This window comes from Gossypium hirsutum, chromosome A07, assembly GCF_007990345.1.
Source record: "Gossypium hirsutum isolate 1008001.06 chromosome A07, Gossypium_hirsutum_v2.1, whole genome shotgun sequence".
Taxonomy (NCBI): domain Eukaryota; kingdom Viridiplantae; phylum Streptophyta; class Magnoliopsida; order Malvales; family Malvaceae; genus Gossypium; species Gossypium hirsutum.
Window position 1 is genome coordinate 78,280,143 of NC_053430.1, and position 16,592 is coordinate 78,296,734.

Below are 16,592 nucleotides of genomic sequence, written 5' to 3' on the forward strand. Positions count from 1 at the left end.
GAATGAAGACAATGTGTCTTATTTAAACAACTAACAAAACAAATAATTAAATAAAACTAACCAAAAATATAACCTAATTTCAAAAATGTACGGAGAATAATTAATATAACAATACAAAAAATGAATAAATAATATGCAACAACAATGTATGGCACCATATAAATCAATCAACAAAACACGTACAAAACAAAATGGAGTTTAGAAGTTGGTGTGGTATACAACATTTTCCAAAATAATGATGAATTAATGAACACATAATATATAAGTTGACAAATTTACATAAAGACTAGGGATATATATAATTATTGAAATAGATATTATAGAATAAGAGCTTGAATCAAATTATATGCAAAATATTTTAAACACAAATTCATTTAAAAATCGACAGTGTACATGATAACTTAAATAGTATATATAATATGAAAGAACAATTAAAAATACATGATAAGATATATATAGGAAATAAGTGGTAAATAAAATGAATATATATATGGTTTAAGGTAGATATATATATATAAGTATAAGATACATAATACGAAAGAGGAATCTTAAAATGAGTAATAAATAAAAGATTTTAAAATAAATAAATAAAGTTTAAGAATATATTTAAAATAAAATATAAATAGTTTAAAATATAATACATAAAAGAAAATCTGAAATAGGACACTGTATATATAAGAAGGTTTATATATGAATAATATATATAAAAACGTTAAAGATATATAATGTTAATATATACATAAAAGTTTAAAATAATAATATACAAATAATAAAACTCACAACAAATAATAAAACATTTTTTAAAATATATATGTATATAAAAAATATGTAAAACAAAATGTATATAAAACTATTCAAAATGAATGACATGAAACAGTTTAATACAAAGTTTAAAATAACTAAAATGGTTTTAAATAAATAAAAAGGTTTAAATATATACGAACAAGGGCTTGATTGACAAATAGAATGCAATTTTAAGGTCCAAATTCTAAAAAGGCGAACACAGGTATATAAAAAGGGACTAAATCAAAATCCAAATAAAATTTTAAAGGAGAATTCAGGTATAAAAATGTAACAAGGGACCGATTTGAAACATGCGAATAATGAGTAAGGACTAAAGTGGGGAATAACCCGCCCTCCAAAACCCGCGGTTTCAAACGGACCACATTGAAACTGAAATGAAATTCAAAGGCATAAATTAAGAATAAAAAAACAATTGAATTAAAACATAATAAAATGTGGAAGGACTTTATTCGAAAATAACCCAAAAATAAAAAACGCGTGGATCCCCTGGCGGGTCGGGTCACGCGCATGGATCATGGCTTAAAACGGCGCCGTTTTAAGGCCATTGTAACTGACCCAAAACGACGTCGTCTGATCGTCCTACAAAAGCAAAAATTTTTTGAAAAATATCAATCTTCTACCCCTTTAAAGAAAAAATTTGAAACGCCCCTAAATGCTCTCAAACCCCTTCGTCTGAATGCTGATTCCAGCGAGAAAAAGGGGGCACCACGGTGGCAACGGGCGAAACCCAGGTGAGATCTTCGTTCTCTCTTTCTCCCCCTCCTATATTTCTTTCTTTTAATCCCTAGAAAAATAATGGAAATCGATGCAGAAAAGGAATGAATAAATTGAAGGTAAAGGTACCACCTTTAGAAACTTTTGCTTTTCTGATTGCTTTGTAAATCTATTTTTTGTATTCCAGTATGTCTAATATACGCGTATTGCCTCCTCATTACAATGAAAATAAGGCTTTTATATAGCCAAAAATAAAAAATACAAAAATACAAAAAATTTCCTTTTCTATTATTTTTCTCCTTGTTGCTTTTTTTGCTGTGCTGTTCTTGTCTTCATGCAGGTACGAATGTATGGAGCTTGGTGGTCGTACGGTGCTGCGTTGGCGGTGAGGACAAAGGGCTGCTTGGTGGCTACTGCAGCGCGCCTTGCTACTTAGGGGTAGCTGTTTGGCTAAACCTATGTTTAGGTTTTGGGCCATTGGGCCACATTGTACATGGATATTTGGGTCTTGGTTTAGTTGAGCTATTTGTAATAGTTTTGGACTGTTATAAAATTTAAATTTTGATCTTGTATTTGGGTTAATATCGGACTTTTATTATTAGATTTTTATTTTTTATTTTTAGTTTGTTTGTAACGGGTCGGGAAAATTTGGCCCAGTGCACGGCAAATTCTTGTAGAATTGTTGGAAATGTAGTGTGCTATTGTATTAGTGGACTGATGGTTTATTGCTTGAAAAATTGTGTCAAAAAGTTAACTACTGAAAAAAGCACTTAAACTAGTTTACTTTGTTACTGTAATATTTTTTTCATAAGGAAATTTCATTAATACAATTCGTGAAGAAATAACAAATGCTCGTTGTACGCGTTGAAAGATAAATTTTATCAATACAACAAAAGTTTTAACTTCAATATCAATAAAATATTATGATACATTGACAATTGATTTTGTCACAATTCAAGCACAACATATCAAAAGTGATTATAAACACTTGATAAGAAAATCAGTTCTGGATAGTCCAAAATGGTGGACATAAATCGACAAGAGAATCAAATATCCACTAAACTAAAGACGGCAACAAAATTAACCCTATCACTTGCAAAAGCAAGACTATATACATAAGCAAGACTAAAAAGCATACTACAAGAATAGATAAAAACTTCTAAAAGTAAGACTTATTAAACGAATTTAAACTTAAAAAATTGTTTATGCAATGAGTGCTCAAGCTAATTTTTTGAACCTGATCTTAATCACCGACAATTTTTAGAGAAAAACTTGGTCGTTAACGTGAGAAAAAACACTAACATATCATGATGAAAAAAAATGCAAATTTGAACTTAAAAATTGTATTTGTAGTTTCAATTTAAGTATTGCTTCGTTGGGTTCCCTAAATTATCTCCTGGTACCATGATAAAAAAAATAATCAGCGCCTAATGAAGATGATATTTTGTGAAATTAATGTATTATTTTTTAATTTGGTAAAACGTAGAAATAATATTTCAAATATATATTTTTTGAAACAATAAATAAATTTTCAGTTGTCTCTAAACATTCTTGAAATTCAAAAGGAAAACCAATTAACATCTAACTTCTCAGAAAATCATAAAATATTTAAGAAATTTCTCATTTTTGGGAAAACTAACAATCACCAAATAGAAGATAAGATAGTTTGAAACTAATTAAGAATGAAGACCTGGAAATTACTTTCGGCTTTACTTAGATATTTGTTTATCTAAAGAGTAATTAAAAAAATATTATATATGTTTATAATTAAAATTTTGAATGGGATTTGATGCTCCAGATCCGATCACCTCCGCCATCTGAAATCAAATTGAGCAAAAACTACAATGAACTTACCAAATTCAAGGTGGACCCGTCACGCCAGGGAAGAGTTCCGATATTTTGTTGACTACATCCATAACCTGAAGTAAATGAAAAAGAGTCTAGTCATTCAAGTTACCAACAATAGAAGGGTATCAAGAAATTAACTATCAAGACGACCTCTGCTGCAATCAAGAGCCAAAACACGGCAGCAAAGTTCAAACGAGGATATGACAAACCACAGATAGAATTTTAATAAGCATTTATCAAACTTAGGCGTTTTAGTTTTTGGATAAATTAATGTAGCCATATACATGCTGAACATATAAGTTCGAAAGAGAGGTAAAGGTGAGAAACTCCAAGTGATGATGTCCAATAAGCCCACCAATTGAATAGAAAGAAGGAAAATATTACTTCCTTGTCGTTTTGATATTTCGCAATACTCAGTGGGTTCTGGGAACACTGCAAAAGCAGCACGAAGTCATGAAAAAAAATACAAAATGTTTACCATGAGTGAATGACATGTAGACATATATTCAAGGCCATAGCCAGGAAGGGACTGACAGTGGCCCCGGCACCTCTAAAATAAAAAATTTTCCATTTAGACCTTTTAAATTTTTAAAAAATTTTAAATTAATAAAGATAAAATTACACTTTGACCCCTAAAAATGATGAAAATTTGATTTAATCTTTTAAAAATTATAAAGATATAGACTATTCAAATGGTGAAATTATATTTTTACTATCGTAAAAATCAAAATTTAATTTTAGTTCTAAAAAAAATTTTCTGCCTTCGCCCCTGCATATATTTAAGGATTCAATGTATAAACTGGAGAGAGCATACATCCATGATAGCCGCTTGAACTCTAGGGTTTTGGAATGCCATAGCAACTTCAGGATTGGCCATTATTTTGGAGATTACTTCTTCAGGTGTAAGCCCTATCTGATCTGCAAATGGGAAAGGGTAAGATATTAAGAACCTTCTTCAGGTGCCAGACCATATTCAAGCAGCAGAGAATTTGACCATCTAATAACTATAACAAATAATGGATCTGATATACACCAGTTGGTATCTGATTTTTATCCCGAGCACTAAAGCCTCAGACTTACCGAATTGTTGCTTGACCTCAGGACTGTTGAGATCAAAGTCCTTCAAGGACTCCATTATCCTATTGTCCCATTCAGTACTTCCAGTTCCACCCGTATTATTTCTGAGAAGAATTTCGAGATAATAGATAAACACATAGATTTGCTGGAAACTGATGCACTTCTAAAAAACAAGAAAAATCATATAACAATAGCAAACCGCAAGGCTAATAGGGAAAAACAATTGGTACATCATGTTAATATGTTCCATCTACAAATGACAGCAATTACCTCTCAACATAAAAGTCAAAAACATAAGCAGGATGGTATGGGATAATATACACAAGTCATGACTGCATCAGTGGAGTACCAGAGTAGATTCTGATTCTCTTAACGCATAAAATAAACTAATTCTTGAGTTTTTGAAAATCGATGAACCACCAAAGAATACATTTTCCAGATCAATTAAAAGTTAATGACAAACAAGAAAAAATCATAAACCAATAAAGTTAAAGCCTTTGCATCCAAAAAATGTATGAAGTACGAAATTTGGCTGACATCAGGAAAGAAAGAAAGAAAAGGACATTCATGCATTTTAGAAGTTACTCAATTAGCTAAATTTGGCTCTAGGATCATGTTTATTTTGCAAGTGAGAATGTCACACCAATGTTTGATAATTGTCACTGTTAGTTTCTTATTCTTCAAGCGCTACTATAGATATTTAAGCAAAACTGTATTGAAGAATTATAATAAAAAATTTAAAGATAGGATTACAGAAATAATGTATTCTGTTGAGAATCTTTGATTTATTTGGCAGCATCGAATAACTAATCTTTAGGATTATAATTGATTTTTAGAGATATTTTTTCCTTCCATGATTCAGTGTTTCATGTATATATATTTGTACATATTTCTGATAAAATAGTTTGAGTGAGTTTTTCCTCAATATATTAGAGTATTCATCTCTAATTTTATCATGGTATCAGATGTTTTATCCGTTTTTTGGGATAATTTTTTTTTAAGGTTGTTCCAAAAAACCCCTAGAAACACTAAATTGTTACTTTCCACCCTAGCCTTAATTTTTTCTCTCACCACCCTTATCATTAGAGTCGGCAACCACTCGCTGACAAAACCCCGGAGTCTGGTGACCAAAAGACCTGCACGTGGGCCTCACGAACTGTCACAAGCTACTGCATCTTTGTTTCACACAGCGCATGTGGCCTTCACCTGCTGCTGCTGTGTTTTTTCAGACGTTGTTGCAGTGCTCTCTACTCCCTTCCAGTCATTTTCCTTTGATTGGTGGTGTATTTCCAACTAAGCTTTTTTTTGTGTGGGATCTCTTTTGTGTTTTTTTGAGTGGTTTTTATTATAATTTTCCAAGCAGATTATTTTTGGAATATTAGTTGTTATTCTTCAGCATTATGTTGAAGGACGAGAAGCTCGTAATTCCAACCAATAATCTCTCGTTGCAAATTAGTCCTGTAAAGCTTGTTGAAAATAATTACCTTGCTTAGTCAAGGTTCGTGGCTTGTAGGGATACATCACTGGTATCACGTCGAAACTTGAACTCATTGATTCAATTTTTAGTTAATGGGATTCTACGAACTCTCTTGTTATGGCATGGCTTATCAATTCTATGAAATCCCATATTTCCAAAACTTATTTGTTGCTTGATATTGCGGAAAAGATTTGGAATATTGCTACTCTCGTATTGGGAATGATGCACAAATATTTTAGATTCGCAAATAAAGTCCATGGTACAAAACAAAGGGAGTTAACGATTTCTCAATATTTTCCTGAATTAAGTGGCTTGTGGCAGGAACTTGATTATTATCAAGATTTCCAAGTGACTTATACAAGTAAAGCTGGGAAATTTCAGCAGATGATGGAGCGCGTTTTTTATTTCTTGGCTGGGTTGAATACTAAGTATGATCATATTCAGATTCAAGTTCTTGGCAAAAATCTGTTCTTTTCTCTCCATGAGGCATACTCTTATGTACAACAGGAGGAGATTCGGCGTACTATTATGCTCTATAATCCACCTATTGAGAAAGTTAGCCTCATTGCTAACCAGAATGGTCCATTGGGTGGTAAGCCTGACAAGGATCACTTGACGTGTGACTCCTGTGGTAAGCCTCGTTACATTAACGATTCATGCTAGAAGTTAGTCGCCCCGCTCGAGTTTGTGGAGGAAAGCAAACGGGTAATTTTTTATCTCGAGCAAATTTGTCAGAGGAAAAGTCCACTTCTGCTGGAAGTTTTACCTCGAACGAGATTCAACATCTTTAACGTCTCTTGTCTCAATTGGACTCTACCTCGGGTGCTAAGTCTAATCATGCGAAATCAAGTACTATTTTAAATGCTTCATCTACTTCTGAATCTTGGATTATTGATTCTAGTACGAATAGACATATGGTAGGGTCAAACAAAAGCTTATTTAAATATACTACTTGTCCATCTAAAGATAATGTGCAAATAGCCGATGGCTCCCTTACCTCCGTCTCTGGAATAGGTTTTGTTGTTTGTACTACTAATATCACTTTATCCTCTGTCCTCCATACCCCTAAATTTCTAGTTAACCCTTATCTATTAGTACTATCACTAAAGCTTTAAATTGTTAACTTCAATTCTTTCCCAATCATTGTGTCTTTCAAGACCTCCAGACAAGGAAGACGATTGGTAGTAGTAAATTGTGTGATGGCTTATATCTTTTGGATTGATCGTCATATATGTCTCAAGCCTAATTGTAGAGAATAAATATGTTAATCGGGAGATAATTTAGTGGCATAGACGGTTAGGACATCCATCATTTACTGTTCTTGCCAAGATGTTTCCTATTTTGTTTTCAAGAACTAAGTTGGATTCTTTAATTTGTGATGCATGTGAGTTTGCAAAGCATATAAGAAACAATTATCCTTTACATAATAATAGTACTATTGCTTTTGAGATTATTCATTCTGATATTTGGGGCCCTACTTGTCTTACTTCTTTATGTGGTAATCGTTGATTTGTTACATTTATTGATTGCCGCACTCGGATGACATGGGTTTTTTTATTGAAGTCTAAAAGTGATATTTTCTCATATTTTCATTCTTTTCATAAATTGATTACTACTCAGTTTGATGCTGAGGTTAAGATTTTGCAAACTGATAATGGAATCGAGTATAACTTTAATGATCATTTAGAATCATATGGGATTCTACATCAAACCAGTTGTCCCAATACAAGTGCTCAGAATGGTGTTGTCGAAAGGAAAAATCAACATCTTTTGGGGGTTGCTAGATCACTCATGTTCACTATGAACCTCCCAAAGCTTTATTGGGGGATGAGATTTGGTTGCTGCTTATTTCATTAATCAAATATCTCTTCGAGTTCTTGATTTTTAAAGTCTTATAGAAATCTTACACGGCAAGATGGATTACGCAATTTCACTGAAGGTTTTTAGTTGTGTTTGCTTTGTCCATCTTCGACATGATAGCAGACTAGATCCTAGAGCAGTAAAATATGTTTTCATTGGATACTCTCCCACATAGAATGCTTACAAATATTATCATCCGCCATCTAGAAAGTATTATGTATGGATGTAACATTTCGTAAGGATGAACCCTACTTTTCTTCATCACAATCATCTCTTCAGGGGGGAGGTTATTGAAAATGAAGAGATGACACCTTACTCTATTACTCTTCCAAGGGAGAATTTAGTTCCAATAGAGACTTTGGTCCAAGAGAAAACTAGTGGACGATTATTGGATAGGCTTAATTTAAAGACATACACTAGAAAAGGCAAGAAAGAAGATGCCATCATACAATCTACTCTATGCCCTGACTCTTCATTGTCAGGTGAGTCTTCTTTACCTGAATTTGTTACTGATTTAGAATTACCAATAGCCCAATGAAAAGGTGTTAGAACTTGCACTTTACATTCTATCTCTGACTTTGTCTCTTATAATTCCTTATCTCGATCCTAAAGAGCTTTTGTTTTGTCCTTATTCTCTCTGTCTATTCCATAGGATTGGAGAGAAGCTCTCATTGATCCAAGATGGAAAAAGGTTATGATTGAAGAAATGTGGATTTTAGCAAAAAATGAGACATGGGAACTGGTTAATCCTCCTAAGGGGAAAAATATGAATAGCTGCAAATGGGTGTTTACTATCAAGTATAAGGTTGATGGTTCAATTGAAAGACTCAAAGCTAGATTAGTAGCGCAAGGATTCACTCAGACACATGGAGTGGATTATCAAGAAACATTTGCTGCAGTTGCTCAATTGAACACGATTAAGATCCTGTTATCATGTGCGACAAATCTTGACTAAGACTTACAGTAGTTTGATGTAAAGAATGCCTTCTTACATGGAGACCTGAAAGAAGTGTATATGAAAGTTCCTCCAGGATTTGAGGATAAAGACACTCAAGGGAAAGTGCGTAGACTGAAAATGCCCTAAATGGACTAAAGCAATCTCCCAAAACTTGGTTTAACATTTAGTAAGGCCGTGATGTTGTTTGGCCATCGACAAAGTAATATTGATCATTCCCTCTTTATAAAACATCACAAGAGTAAGATTACTCTCCTTATAATTTATGTTGATGACATAATTAAGACAGGAGATGACAAGGAAGAAATGGCCCGGCTTAAGAAACGATTGGCTCAAGAATTCAAAATCATTAACTTGGAAAAGTTACAATATTTTCTCGGAATAGAAGTGGTCAGATCGAAAGAGGGAATCTTTATTTCCCAAAGAAAGTATGTCTTAAATCTTCTGACAGAGACTGGCATGTTAGGCTGCAAACCAATAGAATCACCTATCGAGAGTAATCACAAGTTACGAGCAGGGATAGGTGAAATGGTGGATAAAGGGAGATATCAAAAACTCGTCAGACGATTGATTTATCTCGCTCATACTCGACCTAATATAGCCTATACAGTTAGTTTAGTAAGCCAGTTTATGCATGATCCTCGCGAAGCCCATGTGTAGGCAGTATTGCAAATTTTGTGCTATTTTAAGTCTACACCAGGCAAAGGTATATTCTCTTCTCCAAAAGTAGTCATCTCAATATAGAAGTATTTATAGATGCAGATTGGGCTGGCTCCCTTAATGATAGAAGGTCAACAACGGGTTATTGTACTCTTGTGGGGGGAAACTTTGTCACTTGGAGGAGCAAGAAACAAAGTGTTGTTGCTCGATCAAGTGTAGAGGCTGAACATAGGGACATGAACTCAAGGCGTTTGTGAGCTTTTATGGCTGCAAAAGGTATTGGAATAACTAAAGTTGTTGAATGAAAATGGATCAACCTTATACTGTGATAACAAAGCAGCCATCAGCATAGCTCAAAATCCAATGCAACATGATAGGACCAAGCACATCGAAATAGATAGTCATTTTATCAAGGAAAAAGTAGCCAGTAGTGTCTTAAGCTATGTTATCTAGCATCCAAAAAACAGTTGGCTGATGTTTTTACTAAAGAGCTCAACTGTAAGACTTATCATAATCTTCTTTGCAATGTGGGCATGCGAGACATCTATGCACCACCAACCTTAGGGGGAGTGTTGAGAATCTTTGATTTATTCGACAGCATTGAATAGCTAATCTTTAGGGATTATAGCTGATTTTTAGAGATTTTAATTACAGATATTCTTTCCTTACATGATTCAGTGCTTCATGTATATATCTATAAATATTTCTGAGAAATAATAGTTCTGAGAGAGTTTTTCCTCAATATATTAGAGTATTCATCTCTAATTTCATCATATTCCAACTCTGCATTCAAAAAATCTGTACAAAGAAAAGAAGACCAGGAATCATACATTAAAAAGTCCAGATAGAATAGTGAGCAAGACAACTGTAATAGAACTAGACAAGAAGTAAGCAATAAATTCTCTTTGGGGACAGTGCTTGTGACAAGTGTAAATCAAGAGAAAGGCAAACCCCTAAAAGTAATCAAATGCAGAAGGTGAGTAGGAAGCTTACAGCATGTCTTGCAGTTGTTGACGGTATTGAGGATTTTGTAGCATCCCTATTAGAAAATATGCACAACAGTAAGAAAATTGGAATATTAAAATGATATCCATAAAATTGCAGCAGAGGTTATTCATCAAAAGAACAAAGAAATTTGCAAACAAATAGTTCTACTAAATTGCCTGGGAAATGAAACAAGTTTTTGCAGGATACAGAAACTTAAATGAAATTAATTAAAACTGAAACTTCATAGAACAAGTAAAGGCATTAACTCCTTAACCAGAAAAAAGATATGTCACCTATGATTTTAACATATAATATATTTTACAGAGACCATAAAAACCTACCTTCCCTACTCCTTGCTAACCCCTCGCCCTCAGCCAAAAAGAAAGAACAGAAAAACAGAGGAGAGCAGTGTTATCAAAAGTGTGGACTTACATTTAAAAGTCTCAGGGTTCCTCATTTCCTCAGGCAACTACCTGTACGGATAAATAAAAGATTAAATTTCCTTTCACTAGATAAAACAAAGATTGCAATGAAAGGTTAATTCAGTTTATTGACAAATATCTACCAAAGAAAGATCCCATCCAAGCACTCCCCTCCCTTCTCTCTCTTCTAAGTTCTAACAACTAACCATAACCAGACAGCTTCTACCACAACTGACCTCTAATTTCAAATTGACAAATGACTTCCAGATGTGAAAATCTGGAAAAGGCTTTAAAATATAATTTACACCTTCAAAGTTTTTTGAGGGATTTTTTTAGCCAACTTAACTCATTACCATGCCTTATCCTGGTGAACGTTCATGTACTATATGGAAGTCTACTATCTTTGCCTTCAATGTAACTTGCAAGGATCTCATTTTCCAAAAGCACTAATAGGAGATAGCTGATGTTAGCTCTCAATCACTGACTTCATAAGCAAGGTTCACAAAAAAGATGAGGAGAAATGAATAACTGTAGATCTGATGCCAGCTTTCAATCACTAACATCTTGGGCAAGGTCCACAAGATTTAGGAGAAATGACAATGGTCGCATTGATGAAAAAGGGTTTTTGCTTAAGGTCTGAATGTTAGAATGTTGCTGGAAAAAGAAAAGAAAAGAAGAGGCAACAAAGAAGATAACTTAGTTTTAACCAGCAACATCCACAGTTCAGTACACTAGGGTAAATAGGCATTAAAATCATTAAGGGGCGTAAAGTGTGTAGGGACAAAAGAGCAGGACTCGTTAACTAGTATGTTGATAAAAGCAGCAATATCATGTTTACTCATCAAAAACATTGAGATGCCTAAAACATATTGTACAATGAAAGATGTTAGAAAATAATTTGACAGGCCTTGTGTTAGGTAACTATTCCAAAGAATAAGTATTATATAATGCACATTTCAGGCAGGAGCACAAATTTCCACCACCCCTCAGGGCACACTAAGATGAAACCAATTAAAAAAAACTTCAGGAAAAAAATATTCAAGGAAAAGAAGCTATATTACGGATAAACCATCTTCTGCACTGTTGGATCTTCCAGCATTTTCTCTAAAGCATCCACAGATAAGGTAGGACCTGCTCCTCCTGCAAATGAAATATAATGTTTGCTTAAGTATTACTCATAGAGCACGAAAGAAACTAGAAAGCATGTAAAAAATATGCATGTGCATAATTAAGTCAACAATGAATACAACTAAACTAGAGACAAAGAGGCCCCACATATATAATCTTGAACAGTATAGCAAGCAAATGGTACATGATAAGAAGGCAACAGAAATGCCTCTGTCCCAATGAGGTAATAAACCAAATATTTAACCACCATTTAGCTATGCCAATAAACGCATCAACAAAATGCAGTTTTAAGGAGATGAATATTTTAAAAGATAACATTAATTTCTAAGAAAACTGTTGCATATCAACACATGACCAGTCCAGTGACTTTAAGCGCTTGCTCCTATATTCCTACACTGCCTACTAATGTTTCTTTTTTTTAATATACAAACAAGTCAAACAATGATATCCAAAATTGTTGTCTTAGGTAAGACTTATTGATCTCTAATACGTTAAATAATATATATTTTTTTATGTTCAAATACTTACCTCCCATTGTCCCAACAAAAATTTAAACAATGAAGATTACAAGGTTTAGGAGTGTTGCACTTGACACAAAACTCTCCATGTATGTTTTTATCGTTTAGTTCAGACAGATATTACAGCCAAATAGAAACCAAAATGTCCTTATTCCATTCCAATAATCATAAACTCCACAACTAGCTTTTTACATACCGCTTGCCTGGAAACCCCAAAAGCACCGGCATCCTGCTTGGATGCAGCTCCATTGTCAGAAAGCTTCATACAATATTCAAAAGAATTAATTTCCCAAATAGATACTTCAGACTCCTAAAGATATATCCATGCTAGCACGGCTTCTTAATAAGAAAAAAAAAAATTTAAAACCTTACATCCTTGGAAGACTGAATCCCATTTGGTGAACTTAGCTCAGCTGCATCTTCAAAAGCACTCTTGTGCATAGTTTCTTTGGGAGAAACATCCACAAAAGCTGCAAAAAGAAATCTGCATCAATTTTAGAGAAACAATTTCCAGAACAACACAATGAATCCAGTCGTTAACTAAATCTAAAACCATCATTTAAGATGATAGAAAATTAAGTTGATACTAGAGATCAGTTTATACTATCACCTAAAATGTAAAGCCCTTATTCTAGGGGAAGGACAAAAATCTGTTAGTCTTGCTAAAGTTTCATATACAAGAATTGCCCATATAATGTTCCTTTTTACCTCAAAAAAGGAAGAGTTGCACATTATACAACATTTTATGGGTAATAAAAAATGTTCCATATTACCATATTTCTTTGGCTCGGCTGTTTCTGTTTCATTTTTCACGCTTTTCACTTCAGTTGCTGGATCAGTAACAGAGGCTGCCTCAACTTGTCTTACAGGTGCATCAACCGTATCAGTGCATTGAGAAGAAGGAGAACGGGGTATGTCAGGACCTGCTGAAGGAGGTGCTGGAAATGGAAATGGGGAACCCAAGGGAAAAACAGTATTGCCAAATTGATTATTTTGTGTATTCATCTGGCCCGTCATGGTTTTGAAAGCTTGTTGCATCACATACTTCTGAATAATGTAAAGGTAAACATCATGAAGCAATGAAATAGCAGAGTTACATTAAAAAGTTTTGCCATTTGTACCATCTTAAGCTCATAAAGAAAGTTAAGCATACCCAAAAACAGGGACCATAATTTAGATACATTATGACACAGCTCAGCTACAAAACAGAAGCCCATGAAAGACAGTATAGTTACATATCTAACAAGCCATGATAGGGCTTTGGTCCTCTTTATGACACAAGGAACTGAATGTAGCAAAATATTCAGTATCATACTATTATTTTCAACTTTGTAAATTGACATACTTTTTTCTCGGTGCCATAATACAGGGGACATAAATCATGTCTTTGTAATCAGTATGTCAAGGCAACTTTGTGCCATTAAGTCAGCTTCTCAACACAATTCAACTAGCAATTTTATATCCCAGATAACTGATTTCCATTAACAACTTTGTTATCAGCTCTGAAACCCCCAGAAATTGGGCCCAACCAGGTGGGGGTTCATCTTCCTCTAGGATGGATGAAGAAAAATATTTTGAATTTATTAAACCACAATTTTGAAGGTCAACTCAAGGTTGCCTAGGAAAATATTGTATTCCCCAGTTTTGCTTTGAACTACCACTATCTATGATAACCTGGATTTTGGAATTCCAAATAATATATAACAATTAGAATCAAGTACATGGCCAAACAAATTTGTTCAAATTAGGTCAGCTGTGTTAGCGTATGAAGTCAGTTCAGTTAGTCAAATGTAGCAGTTATAGTGGTTATATCTGGTGTGCTTGTTGTAAACAATATTAGACATGTGATAAATGTGCTAGCAGTTAGCTTATGCAGTTATTAGTTGAAGAGCAGTTTTATTGATGCATATAAATTCAGTAAAGTAGTTGTGTTGATGTATGGTTGAATGATTACAAAGATATATATCTTTTCACTCTAAGTTTCTTGTTTACTCTTCTAGTTTTCTTCATCAGTTTCTTCAAGAATCCGTCAAGCTGGATAATTTACTATAATAATGTTAAGCCTTCTAGACCAAAACATACAGACTCTGACAACGGCTAAACCTAAACCCTCCAAAAAAATGTTTGACTGATAAAAGAAAGCACCTTTAGGTAGTATATGGGAAACTTGAAAAACTAATGTAAGACATCAACTTCCTAACTTCAAATGGCACCAGAAGCATAATTAAGACCTCCAATTACTAGAAAACATCCAAAGCATTCACATTAAATGGAATTTTACCCGTCAACATTTTAATTGCTTTATTTAAGTATTCTACTTCCAAAACTCGAACAAAGATTCTATCGTAAAGATTACAGGCAAGAGCCATACAACTATACCTCATATGAGAGAAACCCTCACCTTTAAGCTTGAAGCTACCTGTCATTTCATACGATCTCATCAAAATATGTACCAAAAAGAAACCATTGCCATTATCAATACAATAATACTAAAAATATCACCCGGGAAAAAGCATCCACTTGCTCACCCATGTAAAAAGTGCTGCGAGCCCAATGCCTACTCCAATCCAAAAGAGTGGTGATCCTCTAGAAAAAATATAAAGACACAAATAACTGAGCAAAGAAAAGAATGTTCATAAAACGCAAAAGATAAAGTCTGCCAAGTAATTACTTCTTTTTCCCCCTGTATTAGCTTTGTTCCTCCAAAGTTGCTATAAAGCAAAGTAAATAATAAAAAATAAAAGAAAATCACGATTCCGTAAAAAAAAATGGAGTAGAATGCTAAAGTTTTCATAGCAATTCAAACGAATTTGCCCCCTAAGGCTCTGTCCGGTAGTTTTTCCTACCTGAAAATTTACTAAAGAAAAGAATAATAAAAAGAAAACAAAAAAAAAGGATAAATGATCAATAAGTAACCATAATTCTACCACAATATGGATTACTTTTTTCTTCACATTAAATTGAACATCAAATGATTAGTCCTCCAAAAGAATTTACAATCTTAAGTTCATCATCCATCCTTTCTTTAATTTCCAAAAGCAGAAATTAGAAACCAAAAGCTAGATACACACACACAAAAGGAAGATTTAATTACATTCGAGAGGATGGCGGAGGCACAGTGGGATTGGGGTTGACTCCAACTTAAGAAGTCTGTTGATTGCTGGAAGAAGAAATGCTCGCAAACCTCTCATCGCTATGCTTTCTCAAAACTGCTTAACATCAAATCCATGGGAAAAAAAAAGAATATAAAAAGTATAAGAAATTTAAATATCAAAGCAAAACAATAAAGAAAGAAAGAAAGAAGAGAAGCAATACCAATTTGGGGATGAAGGGGGGGAAGAGGAGAAGCATGGGCGGAGTTTGGAATTCGGGAAGAACGAGGAGCAATCTTGGAAGTTCGAAAAAGGAAGGTTTTGGTAGGGTTTTTTAGAGTGTAATTAGGATTATTGTATCCTAATGGAAATAACTTTGGAGGAGAAGAGTAAGACAAGGACGAAGAAGAAACTAACGCCATATTCAAATTCTCCATTGAATTTTACAACCCTATGAAAAATTAAATTAAATCAAGAAAATTTTTTGAAGGATGAAATAAGTTTTGGAGAGATGTTGAAGCAAAAACAAGAGCAACATTTTTCAGCTCTGCACTAATAGCTTCTAATGGAGTTTGGCATTATCAATTGACATTAATTAAAAGTTTTTTAAAAGTTTTTTAACTTCAATTTTAGATAGACTATAATTACACTAGGATGGGCTAAAATGAGATGTAAATATGTAATAGAACAGAATTGTAATTAGCAATTTATTTATTTGGTTTAATGGAATGAAATATAACTATAATAGTATTTTTGTATTTAGTTGAATAGAATAGATGTTGTAATAGTATAAGGAAAAAGACTTAAATAACTAAAGTAACATTGTTATTAAATGTAATCATATTTTAACATAATTATTAAATATAATTTATAAAATAATACATAATTTAATAATATTTTTAATTTAATTGTTTGATTCAATGGAATGAAATATGAGTTGAACTAAACTGAATTATAACATGGATCTCAACAAAATAAAAATAAAATAATTAGGCTGCAGCCAAATATAAAAAAGTATTTTTATTTTTAAATATAATTATGATCAGCATT

General features: G+C 33.2%; 1 long non-coding RNA gene and 1 pseudogene across 1 annotated transcript; one reads left to right on the forward strand and one right to left on the reverse strand.

Annotated features, from left to right (window-relative positions):
• Positions 1-1,391: 1,391 nt before the first annotated feature.
• On the forward strand, positions 1,392-2,255 carry LOC107950930 (uncharacterized). The gene is made up of 2 exons (XR_001698269.2): positions 1,392-1,535; positions 1,859-2,255. It is a non-coding gene; the product is annotated as an uncharacterized lncRNA (long non-coding RNA).
• Positions 2,256-3,104: 849 nt separating this feature from the next.
• LOC107950051 (protein TIC 40, chloroplastic-like) lies at positions 3,105-15,964 on the reverse strand (annotated as a pseudogene).
• Between the last annotated feature and the right edge of the window lie 628 nt (positions 15,965-16,592).